At 35.9% G+C, this 7700-nt stretch overlaps 1 protein-coding gene across 6 annotated transcripts in view; it reads left to right on the forward strand.

Moving 5' to 3' along the window:
* LOC110457794 (activated CDC42 kinase 1-like) overlaps positions 1-7700 on the forward strand; it is a 69535-nt gene that overhangs the window by 39252 nt on the left and 22583 nt on the right. The gene's annotated exons all lie outside the window — the stretch shown is intronic.

The raw sequence follows: 7700 nt of genomic DNA on the forward strand, positions 1-7700 counted from the left end.
TTAAGACAATGATTAGAAATATCAAGTTGTTAACAATGTATTAAGTCAACCATGTGACATAACATAAATTGCTGAATCAATTTATTAACTTGCATAAAAACTAATTATCATTTAATTATATGACATATCTCACTTGAACTTGACAACATTCTGGGGTTTCCAAGAAACAATGATATGTTTGAATTTGTCTTTCCATTTCTGCTTGATTTTGATACTTTTAGTATTTCTGACCGCTTGTTATGATTAACATCTGAATTACCTCCATGAAACACCTGACATCAATATAGAGTTCCATTGTCAGGTATATAACCAGGGACTTAGACAGCAATCTAATTCCATCATATAACATAGGCTGTAGTTGAAACATGAATGTGGGAATCAGCCAATCAGAGTAAGGATAACATACAGCTATAATCAAACTATTTAATGAAAATTTTGTACATTGTTTGTTTTCATAACGTTGTAGAAAAATCAATTGATGTGTTAGTTTGATTGTTCTAAATAATAGATATATATAGAAAATCACCGTCAATTCTCTCTGGTCCAACAACATTGGCAGACAAACATTGTTTGAATTATTTTTTATCATATTGATTGAATTTGCTTTTTCGTACTGGCAGAATATATTGATCTTCAAGATATACATCAATGTTATGTAAGAGCAGAAATGACAGAACAGAAATACTGCCTGGCACAATGCCCCCCAGTTATGTAACGTAGTGCAGATCTACAGATGGAGGCAAATGTTTTCTCACTTTTAACCGACTGATCCCTAAACCAATATTGGAATCAACGAAAGGATTGAGTAGTTTACTCCATGCTATAATCCCGGGGGTGCAAGGAGTAACTGCGTTCTATTGATTCTCCTGCCATGAATGGGTTTTCTGGCCATAGACTAGCTAGTCTATTCCATACATCAATGCTGAGTTGATTTTTTTTCAAAATTTGCCAACCATTCTCATTCAAGGTAGTAATGCATCGCTTGTATATTGCTACGATGACTGAGATGTCTGTAGTTTAGATGTCTGTGGTCATTCAGCTTAAAGTAGGAGTGACCAGCATTTTGTCATCATATTTTAAGTCCTTGTGGTAAATACTGCATGGTCAATACATTAGTTACTAGTGACCAGCATGGTCAATAAATTAGTTACTAGTGACCAGCATGGTCAACACATTAGTTACTAGTGGCCAGCATGGTCAACAAATAAGTTACTAGTAACCAGCATGGTCAACCCATAAGTTTCTAGTGACCAGCATGGTAAATATATTAGTTACTAGTGACAAACTGGATGGTCAATGCAAATTACAAGTGTAAACACAAGATACTAGTGACTGCCATCATCAACTCATATTTACCAGTGACCAGCACGGTCAGCACAAAGTTCCCAGTGACCAGCATGGGCAATATATTAGTTACTAGTGTCCAGCATGGTCAATATATTAGTTACTAGTGTCCAGCAAGGTCAATACATTGGTTAATAGGGACCAGCAAGGTCAATACATTAGTTAATAGTGACCAGCATGGTCGACACATAAGTTACTAGTGACCAGTATGGTCAACACATTATTTACTAGTGACCAGCAGGGTCAATACATTAGTTAATAGTGACCAGCATGGCCAGCACAGAGTTACAAGCGAACAGCATGGTCAGCAAAAAGTTATCAGTGACCAGCATCGTCAATACATCAGTTACTAGTGACCAGCATGGGCAGCACAAAGTTACCAGGGACCAGCATGGTCAACTCATTAGTTACTAGTGATCAGCATGGTCAATAAATTGGTTACTAGTGACCAGTATGGTCAACACATTATTTACTAGTGACCAGCCTGGTCAATATATTAGTTACTAGTGACCGGCATGGTCAACACATGAGTTACTAGTGACCATCCAGGTCAATACATTAGATACTAGTGACCAGCATCGTCAGCACAAAGTTACCAGTGACCAGCATGGTCAGCACAAAGTTATCAGTGACCAGCATGGTCAGCACAAAATTACCAGTGACCAGCATGGTCAGCACAAAGTTACCAGTGACCAGCATGGTCAGCACAAAGCTACCAGTGACCAGCATGGTCAGCACAAAGTTATCAGTGACCAGCATGGTCAGCACAAAGTTATCAGTGACAAATAATGTCCTCTAATGGCATGGGGTGCATAACAGAAAATTTGATATTTTTGAGAGAAGAACTCTTCTTGAACAAGAATTGAAAACTATTAAATATTGCATGTTTATATATTTGTGCTTGTATAATTTTCTGCTTATTCATTATATAAAACAATAAAATTAATTTAGGGAATATTTTTACACTACAACATTTTCCACTGTTGTAATACTGTATATCAATTATAAGGTTGTTAATGTTTGGAAAATTTAAGATGGTTAAATATGTGAGCTTATGCGCTACTGTGGCGTCTGCCCGCCAACATTTGAGCTTTAGCTCAAGTGACCTATTGCAATCTGTCTTTGTCTGTAATCGTGCGTCGTTTGTCGTACGTCGTCCGTTAACATTTTTTCATTTTCTACTAAAGCTAAAATACTGTTGAAGGGAGGGATTTCATTTATACTTCATGGGAATGTTACTGACATCTCCCTGGCAAAGTGTTGTTATATTTGGGTCGATCAGTAAACCAATATGGCCAGTACGACCGCTATTTTGAAAAACCATTTCAAACCTTAAGTCAAGTTCTACTGGGCCAATTTAACTGAAACTTGGTAGGAATGTTCGACTCATGGTCCTTGCAAAAGTTTTTTTTTTCTTTTTCGGTTCGATCAAAAATCCAATATGGCTGCCACGGCCCCCATTTTTTTTATTCATTTTTTATTTCAAACTTAAAATCAAGTTCTAATAGGCCGATTTAACTGAAATTTTGTCTAGGAATGATAAACTCATGGTCCTGACAATCTTAACATAACGTTATACTCAACTATTTTTGAACTCAAACTGGTAGGGATGATTGATATCATTATCTCCTCTTCATATTGCAACAACAAAAATAAATACTGTAGGACTCAGGTGACGTTTAGGCCCATATGGGCCTCTTGTCCTTTTGAACGACTTCTTCTGAGGAACTAGAGGATCTAGAGTCAAGGGGTCAAATATTTAAGAGATGTTTAAATGCAACAAAAGAAAAAGATGAGCGATACAGGCCCTCTAGGCCTCTTGTTGTTAAATTGTATTTTAAGAAAATTTACAAATTTTCTCTATTTTGTAAAACTGTCTTCAGGTGCATGCTCCAATGAATAAAATACTTTGCCATGATCTCAACATTTTCTGGAATAACAGTCTTAATACATGTAATATATAAAAATAACTTTGAGAATCATTGGTGATCCCATGCATTTGAGGAATAAATGTACAATTTTGAAGCTTACTGCATTGGTTCATACAAAACATTCTGGGAATAAACCTTTACTGGCAAAATCGAAAAATGTTCAAAAATAAGTTATAGTTACTTCTATTTGACTTAAGAACACAGTAAAATGTCATAGTTTAAGCTTTTTGTTTTGTAATGAATGAATTGAATTGAAGTAAAAAATAAGATGAAGGGAATTCAGCTGATTTGACAAGTAAAAGAAGTAAAGTAAAAAATTGGGAGTTGCCCTCAAAAATGATAATCACCCAATAAATGTAGGATGTGTAAAAAAAGGAGGGCCAGGGTGAATCGCCCTTGAAAATGATTTAAAAAAAGAAGCATACACCCAATAAATACAGAAACCATATAGAAATAGCATTAACAACAGGGAGGGTCATGGTAAATTGCTCTTGAAAATATTTTTTAAAAAGAAATATACACCCAATAAATACAGGATGTGATAAATGCATAAAAAACAGGGAGGGCCATGGTAAAATATCTTAAATATGACGTTTACGTGTTAACTGATACGTTATACAGAATATAGCTCACAATGCTTAGACTCTGTATCAGCCTGCCATGTTAACGCTCCAGCCTTAAAGCTTTTACATTTCTTCACTTTTCTACACGATGCACCTGGGCTGGAAGTTGGCTGCAATCTTATCATCACTTCCTGTGCTAATTTGAAGTTCCTGTAAACACCAAGTGAATATATCTTTCAAATTGGCAGAAATTTTTTGTATAGTTTTATAATCTGTTAATTTGTGTCCATGCGCTGATAAACGAATATTTCTTACTTTTTCATCAAATTAAAAGGTTTTTGATGTTTTAAATGCTTGAGGCGTTTATAAGGCTGATGTTCAGTGTATGAATGAACTGATTGTCTGTATCCCTGTAGATGTTACAAGGGGATGATGATACAAGGCCCCAACCCAGGAATTAATTAAACAGCCCCAACATAATGTATTACATGCATGGATGATAAAAATTAATTGATTGACAAGACTGTATATAATACTTAAAGATGTTAGAAGAAAAATGAGATGTGCTCTGTCCTGAAAATTTGCTTACATTCTTTTTTGCATTTTTTATCATCTGTCAATTTGTGTTCATGCAGATAAACAAATTTTGCGACTTTTTTATTTAATTGAAAAAGCGTGTGATGTTAAATTGCTGCTGATTACGTGTTAAATGAAGGAAATGAGTTAGCACTGCTCTGACTGTGTGAGGGCAACATTTAATGTAACTTCGGCTATACAACCTATGCCACAATTAAGCCTGGTGTAGTTAAAAATAACTTTCCATCTTTATTTGTGATTGGTCAATTTAAAATCTGTAACAATCTACAAGGTGTTCTCTGTCAGTGATCTATTAGCTTCTTAAGCATCAATCTGAATGTAAAACACATTGTTTGAATAGAATATGTTAAGATGGATATCATAGTTTTATATTATTTAATACCTTTTGCTTTTAAATACACATTTCATTGTATTTGGGGCCATTGTTTTACGGGTTTTCTCTTTGTCTTGGATTTCTGGCACTGCCTTCCCCTGTTGTCTGGTATACTGGACAAAGATTTTTGGTACCAAAATACCCTCTCATTAAAAAATATGATGTGTGTGTGTGTGTGTGTGTGTGGGGGGGGGGGGGGGGGGGGGGGGGGGGGGGGCATTGCTGTGGATAGCTCACTCTGGATGTGAACCCAAGGTATGGGGTAATCTGCCTGACCACATGCTTTTTTTCCGGGTACCCCGGTTTCCTCCCACATTATGACGCCCCTACGCGCTACCATCCGGGCCAACAGGTGATTGATATAAGTTGATAGAAATTGTGTCACAATTGCTGTAAAATGAATCAATATAAATATTTTATTTATTATTTATTTATCAGGATTGATCTTTCTTATTATAAATAATGACAGGGAAATAACCAACGTCCAGTATGTGTGAAAAAATATTTTGATTCATCATCTAGATTTCTGGAGGATGCAGAAGCCCTCTTATTTTGCACAAATAACAAAAGGAGAGAAGCAGCTCCTGAATAAAGAATTCCATAAATGTATTGATACTTGTGCTGACTACAATCGTGGTTACAGCCTGCTAGGTTGGTCGTTGTCGGAGCAGCTTTCTTATTATACAATAGGATGTTACACAATGACAGTATATATATATATATTTACATTTGCATGGCATTGTCATTATATAGCCTCTTTGAAAGCTGTGTCGTTGATGGGACTTTAATGACCATACATCACGAGACACAATTCTTAGCGTATTAATACAACACTGACCGGAACTACAATATCCAATATAAATAAACATGACGGCTGCTGAAATATCGCTGGGCATTGTGAGATTTGACAGTGCCATTGTAAATTTATGTGCAAAATAAAAAATAAAATAAAAAACACACTTGTATTACAACGAAAATAAGACCAATGTCTGCAATATCGTACAAAATGCACATCGGTTGAAATTCATCAATGCCGGCAATGGAAACAATTTTAACGCTCATGCAATTTATCAGAAATATCATCTGTTACACTGCACTGATCAACAGGGGTTCGTTACAAATGTCTTAAATACACATAGTTTATAGACCTACTGACACATATGTTACAGACCTACTGATATGAGTCACAGCACACATAAACATTTCAGACAATTGTAACGAACCTGTGCTCCGTCGCAAGATCACTCACTTCAAACGCTATCAGTTTCACGCGTCTTGCATCCACCATTCCTCAGTTTCTGACGACATGTCAAATAACGAGGATGTTATAGAATCTACCAACTGTTGTCAGGTTCCCATACAATTAACAAATACATTCACACCTGGATTCTTCACAAAATGATCAAAGAGAAAAGTTCGAATTAACTTCCAAAAATAACTCCCTCGTGGAGGGCAAGGTCGGATTTACAGTGTTCACTGTATTTGTCCATGCGCAAAATTTGTTCCGGGGAAAAATCGAAACAAATTTTAAATATTACTTTCAGCTCAGAGTTCTATTGATAAACTTAAATCACCCTATAGACATGTCATACGCAATTGTATTGATACTGAATTGTGGAATAAAATTGAAGTGTTTGTTAAAATTTCAAAGTACTTCTTTATTTGCCAATCAGCTCGCGACAATATGCTGTTCAAACTATTGAACGAAATTGTGTGGACTGTCGATAAGGCAGGCAATTTTAATTTTAAATATAAATTATAAGTTAAAAAAGAACATAAGAGGCAGAGAAAACGTAAATATAAGTATTGAACTGTTTTTGTATGGTATTTATGATCTATTTGAATGACACAGCTTTGCAAGCAAACAAATCATAATGCGCTAGCTAGCGCGCATTATGTTGTTTGCTTGCAAAGCTGTGTCATTCAAATAGATCATAAATACCATACAAAAACAGTTCAATGCTTATATATAGGATGTGACACAATGACAGTATATATATAGGATGTGACACAATGACAGTATATATATATATGTCCTAACTGTAAATATGACAGATTTCTTTGTTCCTGTTTTATCCCTGTGGATCACAATCAATGTCCACAGTAGAAGTAAGTGCACTGAAATACCGGTATCAAGTATTGGGGAAATCCTGGTGTCTCATAATCAAGTCAGAGCACAGTTGCTTTGAGTAACCCCAGATTGGTTTATTAAGTAAAGTTGTATTCTATTGTTAAATTCAAAAGGGAATTAATCATCTGATTAATTACATATATTACTATGATATTTATATTGACATAGTGATTTACCTGGTATCAACCTTACTAAAGGTTTTATTAGGTCACCTGAGACAAAGTCTCAAGTGACCTATTGCGATCGCCTTTTGTCCGGCTTCGTCCGTCAATCGTCGTCCGTCGTGCGTCCGTAAACAATTTACATTTTCGACTTCTTCTCCAAACCCCCTGAACCAATTTCAATGAAATTTTGCAGAAACCTTCCATGGCCAAAGGTCAACTAAAATTGTGAATTATATGGTCCCCAGCCCCCAGGGGCCTGAGGGGCGGGGCCAAAAAGGGTAAAATTGACTAAAATTTCAAAAATCTTCTTCTCCTGGGGAGGGGGTAAACTTTACAATAGTTTATATAGGGAATCACATTTTGAACCAACATTTGTTTAATTGCCATTGGAAGTAATTCAATTTAGGTTAGCATTATCAGTATTGGGTAGCAGTTTGATAGTATGCACATATCAGCCCTGACTGACCCCCCGGGGCTGATGGGTGGGGCCAAAAAGGGTTGAATTGACTGAAATTTCAAAAATCTTCTTCTCAAGACCGAGATATGGTAGAATCAAATACTCTTCATAGATGGAAGGGTCTTAAGGTGCTTTACCAA

Source organism: Mizuhopecten yessoensis, unplaced genomic scaffold, assembly GCF_002113885.1.
Source record: "Mizuhopecten yessoensis strain PY_sf001 unplaced genomic scaffold, ASM211388v2 scaffold9311, whole genome shotgun sequence".
Classification (NCBI taxonomy): Eukaryota; Metazoa; Mollusca; class Bivalvia; order Pectinida; family Pectinidae; genus Mizuhopecten; species Mizuhopecten yessoensis.